At 36.2% G+C, this 19,601-nt stretch overlaps 1 long non-coding RNA gene across 1 annotated transcript in view; it reads left to right on the top strand.

Moving 5' to 3' along the window:
- Positions 1-7,937, top strand: part of LOC149829660 (uncharacterized) — a 61,907-nt gene extending 53,970 nt beyond the window's left edge. The window contains exon 2 of the long non-coding RNA XR_016433740.1: positions 7,605-7,937. This is a non-coding gene — a long non-coding RNA (uncharacterized LOC149829660). The remainder of the gene's footprint in view (positions 1-7,604) is intronic.
- The last annotated feature ends 11,664 nt before the right edge of the window (positions 7,938-19,601 follow it).

The raw sequence follows: 19,601 nt of genomic DNA, 5'->3' as shown, positions 1-19,601 counted from the left end.
GGTGGTGCATTGTACTTTATGACTTTCATTGATGATCACTCTAGGAAAGACTGGGCTTATACACTGAGGACTAAAGACCAAGTTCTAGATGTATTCAAGCACTTTCAGGCCATGGCTAAATAAGAAACTGGCAGGCAGTTAAAGTGTGTTCGCTCGGATAATGGTGGCAAATACATTGGGCCATTTAATCAGTATTGCACCAATCATGGCATCAAGCATGAAAGAACTATAAGGATGACACCTCAACAGAATGGGGTTGCTGAGAGGATGAAGCACATCATTCTTAAGAGAGTCAGATGTTTGCTGTCACACTCTAAATTGCCAAGATCTTTCTGGGGTGAGACAATGAGGACAACAATTGATCTTATCAACTTGTCTCCTTTTATTCCCTTGAAGGGAGATGTTCCAGAGAAAGTTTGGATAGGAAAAGAACCTTTCTATGGACACTTAAGAGTGTTCGGCTGTAGAGCATTTATTCACATTCCGAAGGAAGAGAGGTCCAAGCTTGATCCAAAAGTCAAGCAATGCATATTCATTGGCTATGGACATGAAGAATTTGGCTACAGACTGTATGACCCTATTGATAAAAAGGTGGTCAGAAGTCAAGATGTTGTCTTATTGGAAGATTAGACCATTGAAGACATTGGTGAGTCTGAGCCATCAGAGTCCAGTACAGGTGATCTTATTGATTTAGATCCCCTAGATGCGCCGACTGTTCATGATTTCGTGGAGGAGATTCCACCTCCTCGCAATGATGCAAAGGAAGGAAGTGTTGAGTCAGAAATTGAGGGGGAGCCAACACCCCAAGAGTCACTTCCTCAGACTCCGATAAGGAGATCCACTAGAGAAAAACAGTCATCCAAAAAATACTCATCAAATGAGTATGTGATGATTACAGATCAAGGTGAGCCAGAAACTTTTGAAGAAGTTTTGGAGGATGAAAACAAGTCTGAGTGGTTTAAGGCAATGAAAGAAGAAATGGATTCATTGCATGCGAATCACACCTTTGATCTGGTAAAGACAATTAAAGGGAAGAAGGTGTTAAAGAACAAATGGGTCTTCAAGTAGAAGACTGATGAAAACAACTCTCAACCTAGATACAAGGCACGTCTTGTTGTGAAAGGTTTTGCTCAGAAGAAAAGAGTTGACTTTGATGAGATCTTCTCACCACTTGTGAAGATGCCCTCCATCTGAACTGTGCTTGATATAGCTGCAAGCATGAATTTGGAAGTTGAGCAGCTTGATGTGAAGACTGCATTTCTATATGGTGACTTGGAAGAAGAAATTTATATGGAGCAACCTGAGAGTTTCATTGACAAGGGTAAAAAGCACCTAGTTTGCAAGTTGAAGAAGAGCTTGTATGGATTGAAGCAAGACCAAGGCAGTGGTATAAGAAATTTGATTTCTTTATGAATGAGCATGGATACTCAAGAACCTCCACAGACCATTATGTGTTTGTGAAGAAATTTCTAGATGGTAATTTTATCATTCTCTTGCTTTATATGGATGATATACTGATTGTGAGCCAAGACATCAGCAAGATTAGCAAGTTAAAGTTGGAGCTAAGTGAGACATTTGCCATGAAGGATTTAGGTCCAGCAAAGCAGATTCTTGGGATGAGAATCGTTCATGACAGATCACATGAGATGATATGGTTATCTTAAGAAAAGTATATCAGAAAGGTTCTTGAGAGGTTCAACATGGACAAAGCAAAGCCTGTTAATTGTCCACTTGCAGGCCATTTCAAACTTAGCTCAAGACAATGTCCTACAAATGATGAAGAAGGAACAAAGATGCAGAAAATTCCCTATGCTTCGGCAGTAGGTTCGTTGATGTATGCTATGGTCTGTACTCGACCAGACATAGCTCATGCTGTTGGAGTTGTTAGTCGATTTCTGTCAAATTCAGGGAAAGAACATTGGGCAGCAGTGAAATGGATTCTAAGGTATCTTCAGGGCACATTAAAGATGAGTCTGTGTTTTGGAAAGGGTGAACCCATTCTTGATAGATTCACAGATTCTGATATGGCTGGTGATGTAGACAGTAGAAAGTCTACTTCTGGGTATTTGATTACTTTTGCAGGGGAGCAGTTGTATGGCAGTCGAAATTACAGAAATGTCTAGCTCTCTCCACTATAGAAGTTGAGTTCATTGCCATTATAGAAGCCAGTAAAGAATTGTTGTGGGTGAAGAAATTCTTGCAAGAGTTGGGCTTGAAGCAAGAAGAGTATGTTCTTCATTATGATAGTCAAAGTGCTATTCATTTGAGTAAGAATTTCTCGTTTCATTCAAGATCGAAACATATTAATGTTTGATACCACTGGATTCGATATGTCTTGAATAAAAAATTGCTGCAACTAGAGAAAGTGCATACTGATGACAATACATCAGATATGCTGACCAAGGACAAGCATGAGAAGTGTCGATTCCTAGCAGGAATGGAAGAAGCTTCCACATAAGTCGGGAAGGGGGAGAATTGTTGCGGTTTCCTCCTTTGTGGGATCCATTGGTTCGATGCACATTCAGTATCGCTGCAGAATTCTAAGCACGATGCTTGATCTTTTCGAGGACGATTTGGAGTATTCGTTGGATAGTGATTTGTAGAAGTCCTCTCAGCTGAATGATGCTTTAGTTGTTCAGAGTTTGAGGCTCAGCGAGTTGTCGATGGCAATTTGTGGTGAGTGCCTTCAGCTGCATAGCGATTTGTGGTTAACGTTATGTGCTTCAGCTGGATGACGAATTGTGGTTATCACTGGATAGCGATTTGTGATAAGGCGCTTCAGGCACATCGTAAGTTATGCAGGACGTTTAGTCTTCCACATTTAATGCAAGTCTCGTCCTCTATTTAGGGGATGGATGAGAGAACAAAAGCAGCGGAAGAGAGCAAAAAAGGCAGAACATTAGGGAGAGAGTGTGAGAAACACTTTTAGGGCACCGAAAAGGTGCGGAGGGAACAAAAAGCAAGAAGTGCTACGATACTTCTTTCAGGACAACTTTGTCAAGCTGATTCTTCAGATCATTCGTTCTTTGTTCCTCAGTGAGGTATATCCTCTTGTTCATTTCGTTACACCTTGTGTATTTGTAAGGCTTATGCCTTTTGGCCACTCTGTAATCTTTGTTTGAAGATAGTAAAAGTTGTTGACCTATTGGTCGCTGTGGACGTACCTCAGTTGAGAGAGAATCACGTAAATCGTTGTGTGCTGTTTTTATTTTCGCTACTGGTTTGTTTTGGTTTATTTTTCTACCAGTGTCATCGTCGTATTGTTTCCATCAATTCACACTCGTGGGGAGACCCAGTACATCCGTTTTAACCCCAACAATATACACACAAAAATTTCCATTCCTGCCACATACTGACAGCTTCCAAACAGGGCCTTACTCAAGTTTATAGAAAAAAAAATCTACCAAATAGAGAGAGAGGCATGGAAATATAATATTAGTAAGAAAGTGAAAGAGGTCGATTTGACATACGCAGGCATGGCTTAGTGATGTATTGGGAGCAAAATTAAAGGCTGCCCTTTTGTATCATATATTAGAATTTTAGTAGGAAATTATCACTTTAAAGTGTAAACATAATGTATACATGTATGCCTTCAACCGTTTCTAATGTGATTGTGATTTTTTCCCATTAATTGCAAGTTACAACAACAATAAAACCCTATGATCTAGAGCTACGACCTTACTTTCTATGCCTCGGTTGTTTGACAATAGATTTCAGTGCACCAAACAGTAGGGGATAAATTGTGAAATTTAATCAAACAAGAATTACTTAAGCCAAAGCCCAGCATAGGCGCGAGGGCGAAAGTCTTGACCTCAGAATTTTACCCCATTGGTGGTTGATCTATGATCTACCTGCGAATGGAACCAAGGTTATATATATATATATATATATATATATATATATATATATATATATATATATATATATATATATATATATTAATGAGTTTGTGCTAAACTCATTTGATGCTAAACCACATGCTAAATGGGTTTTTTTGTCCTTTTTTTCATTTTACTTTTAAATTCTGACCGTAATGTGATCTATGTACTTGATTTATAGGGATCAGCTCTTGAAGCATTTGATTCCAATATATGGGTGGGTTTTTATAAGGTTCAAAAAAACAACGGTCCAAAATCTTTGTAAAATTTTTAGGCTCCAAACATTATCGAAAACACAAGAGCCAGGTGTGGATCCTTAGTAAATCCACCATGCCCAACACATTTATAGAGCTAAAACTGCATAAAAAGCACCGAAGAAGCCCAAAAACCCATTTAGCATGCGGTTTAGCACCAAATGGGTTTAGCACGGACCCATCTTCCTATATATATATATATATATATATATATATAAAGTAATGCTAAGCTGCTTCGGGATTACCTACACACATAGTAAAATCATAGATGTAGTATCTTCTCAATCGGACTCCGTGTTCAACATAGTTATTTGATAAGAATCATGTCCGGATCATGTTTTTGGACATAAAATAAGATTTTTTAAATCATGAAACTTTGCTACATTTTAGGCCGTTGATTTTTTTAAGGTCCTAAAAAACCTATACAATGATTACAATCGCATGATCTAAAACTTGTTTTCTGTTTAAAAATGCATATAGATCACATTTATAAGGTCTTATCAACAAAAAAAAAACTACAAGATTTGGAAAACCCAAACCTTTTACTAGATGGGAGTAGGTGCTCTATATATAGGAAGAGGGACCGTCCAACTAAAAGAAGGTCCAAAATCTACAACCCATGATAATCCACAGTGTTCTTTTTCTAACAACCGAGTTTTATATCGATCACATTTTTTCAACAAAAGAAACTTTTTTTAAGCTATGAAAAAATTGAGCATTTGTGACCATTGATTTTTGAATCACCAAAAAAAACACTTGCATAAACTGGATTCCCATGAAACAAAAAATTTGATCCCAACCAAATAGACCATGTAGATCATATCTATAAAGATTCACATAAAATAACACGAGCTATGAGATATTGCTCATTTCAACTCATTAATATTGTATGCACATCCCCACTAACTAACTAACTAACTATGTATATATTGTATGCACATCTCCACTAACTAACTAACTAACTAACTATATATATATATATAAAAGGAAGACTCTATTAAACATCAAGAAGTCTTTTTTTTATGAGGAATGTTGAAACCACCTGCGAAATCAGACCCTGCGCTGGCTATGCATATCGCACATTCAGCCGTTGATACCACGGTGTAAACCCCCTGAGACACACCTTGTCTTTAGGGAGTCGTCTTGCTTCGGCACGAGCTAAAGGCATGATACCCTTACCCTTCATAATGCAAGGGGCTGACATTTGTGAGAAACTCTAACCACCCGCCTAGCAGCCAAGGGGCCTTCCATTACACAAAACCCTTTGGGGCTACCAATCCACGTCTCCATGACTTGCTACTTACTATATTTGTATCCATGACTTACCACCCAAGGAATTGGCATCCACGCCATCTTGTCCGTTGAAGGGCATGACCAGTCTCCCTAAGGTTATAAATTAATGAGACATGATCAACTAGGCTAAGAGACTAATGGCTCTCACTTCTTTTTTTTGAAAGGCAAGGTGGGGTTTGGCAGACCCCATCAGTTATTCAACCTACCATTGGGTTTTGAACCTGCAACTTCCCACTACAAGGAGACATGCACTGACAGCTCCTACCAACAACACAGCTTTGGCTACTAATGACTCACTTAATTAGGAGCAAATATGTATTTTGGCAACGTCTTAACATAATCTTACTTAGGACAAGAAATAAATAGGAAGAGTTTGACTAGCCCTGAACCCATCATCTAGCTTGACTTGACCCATTGCTTGGTTAACTTTGAGTTTCTCATAGCTACATCTACAAACATAAAAAATGAACCAGAAGAGACAAATAAGCTGTGTTGATTGAGGGAGAATTGTCTTTTTCTTTTTATTTTTTTTTGCTGTTTGATGAGCAAGTTGAGGGATAACGCCATGAACCTGAGACCCCAATTTGTATATATTACATAATAATATTTTGTCAAAAAATAATGTTTTTTATATTTCAAAGACCTGTTTGTTCCATTTTCATGGATGGGAATGATCTATCATACAAAAATAGGCATCGATTTTTAAAAGCTCTTGCCAGTTCAATTTAATTGAGAGAAGTATGAAAGGATTAATAAAAGGTAACCAACGGGGGCTCTGCTTGTTTGGTAGGAGCTGTTAGTGCAAGTCACCATGTGATGGAACGTTGCAAGTTCAAAACCCAATGGTATGTAGTGTAACGGGTGGAGTCGGCCTAACCCCATCTTGCTTATTAAAAATAAGAAAGAAAAGGTAACAAAAAAAAAACTGAGACTCACCGATGCCAACATGACAATTTTAACTGTGATGTTTAAGGGGGTGTTTGTGTGTCATGGAAAATTCAAGTTTTTTCGCAAAAAATGCATCGATGGGCGTGCGTTTCTGCAGAACTTACAATGCCAAAACAAACATGGCGTATGGAAAAATGCCTCGACGGGTGTGTCATTTTACACACTTAACTCTCATTTTTCTCGAAAAACTGTTCTCATGTGGGTCCCATTTAGTTTCCGCCGCAGAGGAATCCACTAAAGAAGTGCCGCAGAACCCTATTCCTTGACAAGAAAACGCCGCTAAATGTTTGTTTCATCGTAGCCAAAAGACTAGAAAAAGAGACGTCACATTTTTTAAATGCGGCCCAACTTTGACAATCCATGCAGCAAACGTCTGGTCGACTCGGAATCGTAGCTTTCTCAAAAGCCAGTCTGGTAAAAGGTCCCTCAAGGACAGAGTAGGACGCCGGACCCACTTGAATCCAGACCGAGTTCGTCCTATCGTTTATGAATGCCAATGGATTCACATAAATGAATGCACCATCTAAATCTAACCCATGGCCTAGTCTCAGAGTGCAAGCAAAATATGAGGGACCGACAATCTGCCGTCGGTGATGATTTTTTATTCTTCTTTGGATTATAAAAAAATATAATAGAAAAAAAATTAAAAAAAATAGATACCAACGGGAGATCCGCTTATCTGGCAAGAGCAGTTAGTGCACGTCACTTGTGTTGGTTGTAAGTTCGAATCCCAATGGTACTGTCGAAAAAAAGGGAAAAAAAAAGTAAATGCGTGTGACCCTGTCCACTAATAACCTAACAGGCTTACACGTTTGGCACTCAGAACCGAACAAACTTTTTTCTCTTAAACAGTTTAATGTTGCTAATTCCATTTAGTGCACGTCACATGTAGTTATTTTATTATTTATAATTGAATCATTTGCACACAATTAAAAATTGACAAAGCAAGCATGCATAATGTTGCTAATTCCATTTTCTTTTGATACCTCAAAGAGTAAGGAAAGGGTGATTTTTTTGTCTTTCTATCATTGACATTCTGTTTATGATAGAGATAATATCTTTTTTTTTTCTAGCATTATTTACCATATGTGAAGTTTGATTGAGATTGCCTTGATATTTTACATTTAAATTTGTTTCGGTTGTATTTTGTGCTTTGCACAATTTATAGTTTAATCCATCTCTGTCATGGTGATCTCCTTCTCTTTGTTGTATTTTTTGTTTTTGTTTGTAGGTGGGATTCAGGATCAACTGTTGGTGAGTTTGACGGTCATTCAAGACGTGTCTTAAGTTGTGCATTCAAGCCTACAAGACCTTTTCGTATTGTTACATGTGGAGAAGATTACTTGGTGAATTTCTATGAGGGACCACCATTTAGGTTCAAACTGTCACAAAGGTTAGTCTTGTTTATGGTATTAAGAGATTGATTTATACTATATTAGGTCAAGGATAGTGCAAATTTGCTAAAGGTTCAGCTGTTTTAACATAATTGTTTTGTATGAAGAATCCTTTGGTACATTGTCTTTCTTTTTTGGTAAAGGTATGAGGATCCAATGCAGGAACTGAAGCGTGACATGTTAGCCTGTCGAAGCAAATGAAATTCTAATAGCTATTCAGTATATGATGTGTTAGCTTTTAAGTAAATAATGACCATTCTCAAACTTTAGGAGTGCACTCTGGCTTGAAACATTACTATAACGTTTAACTTGCAATGGAATATAAAATCATGGTATAAATAAGTGTTCCTAGTATCTTCATGCTTGAATGACATTTTCCAAAAGCAATGCACATGATGTAAATAATATTTTCTCCAAATTGTAAGGAATTATGTGCTCTAGTGAGGGAGATGTATACCTGCCCTTTATCTGATGTGTAGTCTGTTTAAAACTAGTAAGAGAATTAACTAATAACATTCAAAGGGAATATATCAGGGTATTGAAGATAACATTTAAACTATTATTCCTAAAATGGCCAACACAGGTTTAAATTAACTGCACCGTCTAGGTAAATGTTTTAATATAATTGATCTTTGTTCTTGTAGGGACAGGACTACCACTTTTTCTACCAAAAATCTAAACAGATTTTTCAAGCCATAACTAGAGAGCTTTTCTGTCCTAGAGGATGGGCCCTGCTGGTTTCCAGATCACAGTTCATATCTTGATAATATTGCTTCAAAATACATTATAACTGCCAAGCCCCCTTCATGAGAGCGATATAGTTATGAATCTAGTCTGAGCACATCAGGAATACTTACTAATTTAGGTCTCTCTCCCTCTGTGTTTAAGGCTGGAAGGTTATAAAAATGGCAAAAAGCAGAAAATATGACAAGAACATGAGGGGCTTGGCAAACTTTCTTTTTCTTAACAGTTAACATAGGTTATGGATATATAAATGATAAAAGAGTAAGTTAACCGATAAGGGAAAAGGCTACTAACAAATGACGCTTCTCTAGAAAATCTAATTGCACATTCATAAAGGTTTAAGTTTCATATATACATATGGATTCATACAGTTTGAGGATTTGATTAACATATTTGTTAGATTTGAAATTAGATCAAACTAGATTAGCTTTCTATTCAAAGTAATTTAAACATGTATCTCTATTTGAATCTTTATGGCTATGGCCACATATGAGAAAAAATGGAAAGAATGGAGAATGGGGCATGCCAAGATTATGTCTTGGGTCATTAGTAGTCTTGATATCAAGAAGTGCTTGAGTCTAGCTAAATTTGAACATGCAAATAAATATTTGCATGAGACTATCTTAAGAAAATGTATTCTCTTAAATCTATGTCACATGGATGCAGGTGCAGGGGCAGGGGTGCGACACTTTAAAAAAACTTGGGTGCGGGGATGCGGCAAAAAGTTGGACATAAATGACCCTGACTGCACCCAGGGTCAGGTAGATCGCATCGGGTGCGGGTGCGATGTGAGTGTGGCACCTAGTTGAAGAGTCCCTGTGACATAGTCTTAAAGATATTACCCACATTTGCAACTTGTAAGACAAGGTACACACTATGATTCAAAGGAGAAAAATGTATTAGAGAATATTTTAGTAAGTTGTTCGACCTTTGGAATGAGTTTGCTCTTCTTGAGTCACAATGACACTATCCCAAAGACATAGAACTCCGTCAAAGACAAATTGATGTGAAACATTTGTCTAAGACCGGAGTTTGAGTCTACTAAATCGGCTTTTCTTCATAAAGGAGAAGTTCTCTCTATTGAAGAGCTAAGTATGAAAGAAAATAGACTAAAAAAAAGACATTTAAAGATGATGATAATTCGGTCATAGCCGTGTCTAGGCTGAGAAACCATGTCCATGCTTACCAACTACTACATTATAACTATCACATTATAAGAGACCAAACAATGATAGCTATGGAAAGCAAGACAATGAGTTTGAAAAAAAAATAAATTATTTGCTATTATTGTCGTGAACCAGGGTATGTCAAGATATATTGTCCTAAACTAAAGATACTCTATGAGAAGAAGGTAGCCTCCGTTGCTCAAGAGTCAAGTGAATTCAAAGCTACACAAGAATCAACTATTGAGAGCATGTCCTTGACTCAAATTGTAGAAGCTCTTCAACCTCTATTCAAAGGAGCTTCACCAATCGAAGCTACGGTCTCTTCTGTTGGCATCTTTGATCCCAGTAAGTCTCTTTGGCTTCTTGGCTCATGTGCCTCATTTCATATGACACTAAATTGTGATATTTTATCTGGATGTCATAACTTAAGCGAGTCAAATGTTTTTTATTGTTGATAGAATATCTCTTGAGATAAAGGGAATAAGAAATTTTGAAAATATTTTAAAGAGATTTTTTATTCAAAAAATTAGATATATTCCCAAGTTAAGCCTAAATCTTTTATTTGTCTCTTAATTATGTGACCTTTGGTATAATGTTTCTTTCTCTTCTATTGGTTTATGAGTGCGGGATCGTCTCTCAGGGAAGCTGATTGGAGAAGGCTGTAAAGAAGGAGGTTTATACTACATAGATTTTTTGGAAATACCTAAGAATACTTTTTGTTATAATGTTTAAAAACTGAATTTTGGATTTTGGAGCTCCCTAACCAAAATCTTCTGAAATATTATCTGCATGAATGCAACCAAAACTGATTGGAGCTCCCATGTGGCAGGTCATGAATCCCCTTGTCATTTTGTGGTTGATGTATGCTTCAAAATTTCCCTTCATATCTTCATCTGGTCTGATACCATCTTCAGATTGATGGTAACATGATTATGTTCCTTTGATGTGTGAAAGAATATGTGGTGTGTGTGAACTGTGAAACAAGGTGAGAGAAATGAGTGAGTGAGGAGGAAGAAGAAGATATAGGAAAAGAGAGGAAGTGAGAAAAGACAAGGGAGAAAGAGAATAGGGGCTGGAATCGTGCCCTATCCCTCTCATATTGACCCTTATAAAGGTAATTTAAGTCAGTTTACAAAAATGCCCTTCATAACTATATCTTTTGACCTATTGGGTCTTGAATACAAAAAAGGACTTCACTAGCCAATCAATTTTGACTCTCATGTAATGCTTCCTTATAACATATTGTACTTCAAAGGATAAACCAGAGTTGCCAGTTGGGGAAGCGATTCGGGTAGCGGAAGCGGGAAGTGAGGGGGAAGCGAAAAAAGGAAAAAACAAAAAAAGGAAAAAAAGATACATTTTGGAAGCGCCACGTTTCGCGCCTCCGAAATACGCTTCGGAGAAGCATGCTTCCCCATGTCCTATGGTACTTCCGGTAACCCTGGGATAAACCTCTAAACTGGTCATCATGATGTATATGAACCCTTTATTTTTGTTACCTCATTAATTCACTGGTCTGCACTCCAGTTAAGCTAACCAAAACAGAAAAAGTGAAAAAGTGGAAAACTTCCCTTAAGTATCCACTAAACCTGCCATCTTCTGATCGATGCAATTGGATTGAGTGTTAGATGTCTTCATCCTTCTAAGATTTTAATTCATGGTAGCCTCTTGGTTCAAGATAGAACGCAGAAACATAACATTTATTCAAGTTTCCTTGCATTGCTTGTTTGGCCCATCAAATATTGTGCATTGGTGTGATTTGGCTACATTGTTTACAAGATGCCTTTCCCCATTAATTGTTGAAGCATACTCTTTATTTTGGAGCAACAGTCGTGTCCTTGATTTGCAGAGTCCAATGCAAAACTTCTGGAAAAATGTTCTAGGGTTCATATTAATTAACATCGAGTGCTTGGTATTTTTTCTTTTTTTTTTTCAAAATTTCTTGTAGGAGAAATGTAGTCATTATTTTAATTTTATGTCAATGATAAAAAACTCATTCATGGCATTGTAGCAATGTAGGCTTGTGGCCATAATAAAATATAATGTGCTGAGGAAGATGTTCTTGATTGTGTCTTACCGAACAGAGGTAGTATGTAAAGGAAAAATTATTGTTTGAAGTGCAGGGAACATTCCAACTTTGTCAATTGCGTAAGGTTTTCTCCTGATGGAAGCAGGTTTATCAGTGTAAGTTCAGATAAGAAAGGTATACTATATGATGGGAGGACAGGAGAAAAGATTGGGGAGCTATCTGCTGAAGGTCACAATGGTAGCATCTATGCTGTTAGTTGGAGTCCTGACAGTAAAGCGGTATTTATGATATTCCTATGCTATTTTCATTATTGATTAAAAATTATACTTCCAGTGGTGGACTTAGGATGCAAATATCTACATTGAATGATATCTACTTTTTCCTTTTTCAGATTCTTAGATTGATAATATGAACATTTTAATTGGAACACAATTAAATTTAAATGTTACTTATATAATCAAATGCCTGACTAATGGAGAGTTTTTCTTCTACTTTTTTGTTTTTTGGTTGATCGAAGAAGCACATTCATTTATCTGTTGAATGAAAGTTTTATACAATCTGGTTTACCTATATTCTAATGGTCTCCAACACCATACTGGTTCTGATGGGGCTGTACTTGTCTGTATTACAGGTGTGAGTGGAAGTGTTAATCCAAAGTTTCATTGTGTGCTTTAGTTTGCTTTACTTTAGTATTGATAGAAAATTCTTTCATATTTTCTGTGCAGTTGGATAAACCTGGTTGAGGTTATATTTGTCACAAAATGGCACGGATCCCAATACCCTCCATAATGGACTCCGAGGGTCAAAACATAATGCATTTGAACAAAAACATAAGAACTAAAATGAAACACAATAGAATGTGAGTAAATAACTTCATTAATAAAGAACAGTAAAAATACAAAAAAAATACATTTTAATCCTCATTACAATACACTAAAAAACACACAAGAAGCCTAATACCATGGTTGCTAGTCGAGGAAGCGGGAAGCGATATGTGAAGTGGAAGCGGGAAGCGTGGCACTTTCAAAATTTTAGGAAGCGGGAAGCATGGGACGACTTAAAAGCGAATCAAGAATCGTCTCGAAAGCGAACCAGAAGCGAATCTGGAAGCGACCTAGGAAGCGAGGGGGAAGCGAAAAATAAAATAAAAATAAAAATACAAAAAAAGGAAGGAAATGCAGGGAAAGCGAAGGAGAAGCGTGCTTCCCATAAATGGGAAGTGTGTTTCCTATAAATGGGAAGCATGTTTCCCATAAAAGAGAAATGCGCTTCCCATAAATGGGAAATGCGCTTTTCAAAAAAATTGGCGCTTCTCAGTGCGTTTTGGAAGCGCGACGTTTTACGCTTCCGAAACATGCTTCCCCACTAGGCTAGGTGCTTCCAGTAACTCTGCCTAAAACTACTCATCACTCTCTCACCTTACAAAGGCACCCACCCACCCATATTTATAGAGAAAAGAAGGAAGAAGAGAGAGATTAAAGGAGAGAAAAAGGGAGACCACACTAACCATTGGACCATAAGTCAAACAACTAGTCCAAGTCAACCAAAGTTGACTTAACTTTAAAGTATATATATCAGAGTTACCGAAAGCACCTAGCCTAGTGGAAGCACGAAATGTTGTGCTTCCGAAACGCGTTGGGAAGCACCATTTTTTTTGAGAAGTGTGCTTTCCCGTTGCTTACCCCGCGCTTCTCCTGCGCTTCCTCCCTTTTTTCATTTTTTTTTATTTTTATTTTTTCGCTTCCCCCTCGCTTCGTAGGTCGCTTCCGGTTCGCTTCCTAGGTCGCTTCCAAGATGATTCTTGATTCGCTTTTAAGTAGTCTCACGTTTCTCGCTTCGTAAAATTTTGAAAGTGCCACGCTTCCTGCTCTTGCTTCCTCGACTGGCAACCATGATATATGTTAACGCCCCCGCTCAAACTTACATTGACTCACTATAAGTTTGCAATTACAAAAGGAATCCCATTACACAAGATATCGACATGTTCTTCTATAATACAAATTCTTGAAGGAGCTTCTAGATCTTCCTTGATATGCTCGAAAGGTCTCTAGAATCATCAATAATGCCAATATTTTAAAGAGTGCAAAAGGAGCAATCCAACTAAAAATAACTATATATATATATATATATATATATATATATATATAGAGAGAGAGAGAGAGAGAGAGAGAGAGAGAGTAATGGGTACGTGCTAAATAAAATATGCTAGATGAAACATGCTAAATGAGTTTTTCAGGGTTTTTTTGTTTTATTTTTAAATTCTAATCGTACAAATGTGATCTATGTACTTGATTTTATAGGGTTCAACTCTTTAAGTGTTCGATTCTGACACATGAGCGGGTTTTTATAACGTTTAAAAAATCACCATTCCAAAATCTTTGTTAATTTTTAGGCTCCAAATATCATTTTTTTCATCGAAAACACATGATCCAAGTGTGGATTCCTCGTAAATTGACCATGCCCAACACATTTATGGGGTCAGAACTGCAAAAAAAAAAAACCACACCAAAAGAGCAGAAAAACCCATTTAGCACATTTCATTCGCATATTTCATTTCGTACACACCCATCTCTCTGTCTCTCTCTCTCTCTCTCTCTCTCTATATATATATATATATATATTTATATATATAAATGACCAAACACGCCAAAAATACAATACATATTTAATAAGACATTTTAATAATTTTCAAAATCTTTTAATAGTAAGAAAATTTTTCAACATCAATTTTGAAAGTCATTAAATTTTTATACATAATATTCATTGAGAGTCTCACCTCAATAGATAATTTTACGAAATCATAGTTCTTGATTTATAAGAGAACACAATTGCATATTATCAAAAGAAGAGATGCATGCATAAAATATCTCAAAGATAAACGTATAAATCATTCATCACTTTAAACATTCATGAAAACATGCATTATTGAAAGTCAATACACACATCTATCTCGAAAAGCACATTAATGCATGAAATATGAATTTTCAAACCACATCAATACCATGAATAAATAACTCACAAAAGAGTTTAACCCACACAAAAAATATTCATAAAGCAGGGTTTTTCAAAACAAGTAGCCATATTAAATGTACAACAGAAATAATGGGGAAGTTCAAAATCCCACGTACAAATCATAACAAGAGATATTTTGTAATAATGACAAATATTAATAACAATTTAAATCTCAACAATAGAAACAATATCTATAAATACACTCAAAATATTGCATCCTATGCAACCAAGGCATATCATGATGTAAATCACCCAAGATAACTAATCATGGAACACATTTAAAATATCTTTAAGCATGCAATTAAAACATATTCAATGCAAAATGCATGAAGAATTTTCAATAACCATTTCCCAGACAAGGGTAAATGAGTGAATTGTTTTTAGAAATTTTGTGGAGAGATTTGAAAATCCCACAAATATCAAGAAATGATATTTTGCAAACCTTCACAATAGTTCGACCACCATAAACAATTTACCTCGCTTGACCTTCAAACCTCAAAATTCAAGTGTAATAGCTGCTAGAACAAGAGATCAATGACAATGCCACTTATGAGCTTAACAAACACACAAAAAGTGTGAACATCTCATCTATATAAAATAACACTTAAATAAGAGACAAACCTCAATGTTTCAGCTACTAGAAAAAGAGCATAATACAAACACACAAAAAGTATGAATAACCAATGGGTGCACCTAACTCATTGCAAACAAATCTTTCTTGTCTACGTAAAATGACACTTAAATAAGAGACAAACCTCAATATTCAAATGCATCAGCTACTAGAATAAGAGTATAATACAAACACACAAAATGTGAATAACCAATGGGTGCATATAACTCACCACAAAAATATCTTTTAAATAAGAGACATAATAGGGGAAGACACGAAGTAAGAGAGCTTGTAATAAAAACAAACTAATGTCATCAAGAAGGATAAATGTATCAATTTTAACAATCTTTCAAACACCATATTTTCAAAATAGATAACCATCACAGATAAACATAATTATAAGTATTCATAATAACATTGTCCAAATAAACAAATGAGTGATATAACACACTCATAGAACTAGAGATCAAACAACCGTCAATTAGAGCCAAACTATAAGGCGACAATCTATACTGATAAGAAAACCAAGGTGCACACAACTCACCCCAACAAGCATCTCTTGTTCAACAAAAGCAACATGGATGTAGATACCAATCAAACCCAAGACAAGTGACAACACATCACTCATAACCTTTGGGAATCTAGACTAGTAAGATGACATGAGGTGCACACATAACTCACCTCAACGGCTAACTCTGACCCAACAACAAGGCCAAAAATAAATGGCGCATCCTAGAAAAATCTATGATGGACAAAAAACAATGCCAAAAGAAGGCAAAAAATACTCACGGAAATTGATTTTCAAATAAGTGAGTTCATATATAAAAGTACCGATTTGAAAAAACAAAGTTTTAAATCAAATCCAATAAAGGTAGATGAAGACTTAGAATGAATATAGTTCAATCATATGCACAACAATATGTCAATTGATGCAATCACTTCCAACACAAGATGTCTCATGACAAATTTTACAAACTTTGACAAGCAAATAATGGACAAGAATCATGCCCAATATAAATAATCTACATAGATGTGATGAAATTATGATGTTAGAGTATCTTTCAAAAGATAATGGAATCATGAATCCACCAATCAAGAAACAAGTGCACTAAGGCACATCATATACAAAAGATCCAATAAATCTCAATAAAAAGACAAAAGTATATGATTTTATTAAAGAAAAGCTTCTAAGAAGCTAGATCTAAATCATTAGTCTACTATTAGACAATTGATGACAAACATATAGAGATTCACAAAGAGCTATATAACTATCAACAACCATGAACTCATATATATCATACAAAGAATTTTATCACAATGTAACAAATATAAAATCTTTAAGAAACATGCAATGAAGTATCAATGCACAAGAAAGAAACCACTAAGGGTTACAAAAGTGCACAAACACTCAAGTCACTAAGCTACCAAAAAGCACATAAAACTACTAAGGGCTAAGCAACAATCATACAAGAGTCTTTTAAAAAATATAAGTTTTATTCATAAAATGCTCAAGAAGCATACACAAGAACCCACTAAAAAATATAATGCATAATAGAGAAATTAAAATATGCATTCGAGTTCATGATGACAAATCATGCTTATGCCATCCAATAATAATCACAAAGGCTACATAATTAAAATCATGCATGGTCACATAGTTAGAATCACCAAAGAAACATCACTATATATTAAAAATCCCAAAGATAATCTATGTAAATACATACATTAAGAGACACAAAAAAAAAATGTAAAAAATTAATATTTTGCAAAACATGAAACACATAAGATTTTAAGAAACCACATGTTTTTGCAAAATATAATTTTTTCAATATACATATCTATAATCTAAAAAATATATTAAAAGACAATAATTTCTATTGAGAATGTAGGGTACGGGTCTGGTTCTAGACCCAAAATGATTCTTTTGTATTGTATTTACATGGTTGGTGTTATCGGGTCTGGGTTGACAGACCCGATCCAACTTGTATCATATATATTACATTGAATATAGGGCACAACCTCTCATTGAGAATCGTGCCAGTCATTGCTGCCTCTCCTTCTTGCAAATCCCTTTCTCTTCTACTGTGGATGAAGATCTGGTCGAAGGTGCGTGACTTCTAACATGGTATCAGAGCAGGCTGAGAAGTAAATACTAGGTCGAGTTCTCTTCTTCCTTTCTTTGATCCAAGATCTGATCTTATCAGATCAGATTCTATTCTCCTTCTGTCCTGAAAATTGATCTTATCATATTGGGTTAAAAATCTCTTTCTTAAAATTTTTAAACATCTTTCTTCCTCTCTAAGTTTTCGATCTCTTAAAACTGAATCTGTTCACGTCAAACAGTCTGGTCACGTCAAACCAGATCTGTTTTCTTAAATCTTGATTATTTTTTTTCCTCTTTGATGCTGGATCGGATCGTTCCAGATCTAGTGTTTTCGTTCCAAGCCAGACTAAATTAGATCTGGCCATGGCATATTGATTCTTCCCTTCAACAGCGTTAAATCAAATCTGATCGTATCATATCAGATTTGTGTTTCCATTTAAACTTAGATCTCTCTTTTGTCTTTCAAGTCAAATCTTATTCTCCAAAACCAAATCAAAGTTTCGGTCCATACAAAAAAAAAATTCAGATCATTAATTTGTCGTGTTCTACTGATTATTTGTTTCCCTGCAATATTATTTTCGTAGCAAAAAGAAAAAAAAACAGATTTACATTGCTGGTAAATCAAACTGCTGGTCAGAGTGTTCTTTTGTTGTCCTTTCACATGGATTCTCCCTTCCAGTTTCCTTGGACAACTCATATAACTACTTGACCTGGAAGCGACAAAGTTTTCCTTTTATTAAGAGTCTGGATCTCTCTGGATATCTTGATGGAACGATCCATGCACCACTAGAATTCGTCCTGCAAGAAGAGCGAGATGATAAAGGGGAGGTTTCCAACAAATTGATTCATAATTCAAAATTTGTAACATGAAGAAGAAAAGATCAGGCAGTTGTGGCTTACATTACCTCTATGCTTTCCCATGAGATATTAGTGGCCATCCTAGATGAATGTTCAGCCAGAGAGTTGTGGCAAATATTGGCGCAGACTTATTCACAGATTTCATAAGCTAGGATTTTGCATTTAAAGAGAGAATTTCAGCTTTTGAAGAAATAGAGTTTATCAGTGACATAATACATGAACAAAATCAAGAGTATTACATATCAACTAGCCATGGTGGGTTGCGTAATTCTTAACAAAGAAAAGGTTCAACAGGCACTGAATGGTCTGGGTTCTGACTACCACATGTTAGTCACCTCTCTTCTATGCCTCCCTTCATTGCCCAGTTTTGAAGATCTACGGACTAAGCTACTACAATATGAAGTTACCATTAGGGGCGAGAAGATGACCCTGAATTCCAACAACCATGAGGTACTTGTCACATGAGTAGTATTAGGGCGAGGACGTGGGGGCTTTTGAGGCGGGCGTGGACATAGAAGAGGTAATCAAGGAGGCCGTGGGCTTTTTCCCATACCCTACATGTCACCTAACTTGTATCCAGGGAACCCTATAAACATCCCGACATGTTTTCAGTGTAATAAAATGGAGCACATTAAAGCAAATTGCTGGCATAATCCGCAAAACAAAGGCAAGTTTAATGGTGCTGGGCCATCTACTAGGGGACAAGCAGGAGACGACCGTAAAGGAGATGAAAAGAAAAATGTGAAGAATCTTTTGATTTTCGCTCTTTCAGAATTGAGCTTCAAGCAAACTGAGTAGGAGACTTGGTACATTAACTCCGGGCTGCTGCACATGTGACATGTGATATTGGTAAGATTTATTAAAACCGGAGATGGTGTTCTTCATCCTATCTCTCATGTTGGAAATATTTTCCTTCTACTCCCCAATTCCTCATTACCTTTATCTGATGTTTACCATTCTCCTAGTATTGTTAAAAACATTGTTTCTGTTTCTAAACTTGTCGATGATACTAATTCTTTTGTCGAATTTACTCTTTCTGTATGTGTCAAGGATCTTCTCACGAAGAAGACACTCGTTGAAGGAGAACGACAGGGAAACATGTATGTCTTCAAGGAGTCTCTTCTAGTTCATGATGCATCAATAAATTCACAACCAGTTCGTCCAGTGTCATTCAAAGTTTGTTTTAGTCTATCTCAATGTAATAAGCCAGAGATTTGGCATCATCGTCTTAGTCATTGTAATCATTCATTTATTGAGAAGCTTGTGTCTAGTGGACTTGTTCCGCAGTCTAGTTTGAATGTCGAGGCTGAT

The sequence above is a fragment of the Nuphar pumila genome, chromosome 8 (assembly GCF_984573655.1).
Source record: "Nuphar pumila chromosome 8, dmNupPumi1.hap1.1, whole genome shotgun sequence".
NCBI lineage: Eukaryota > Viridiplantae > Streptophyta > Magnoliopsida > Nymphaeales > Nymphaeaceae > Nuphar > Nuphar pumila.
The sequence above is the reverse complement of the archived record's forward strand: the minus strand, read 5'-3'. Positions and strand labels throughout refer to the sequence as shown.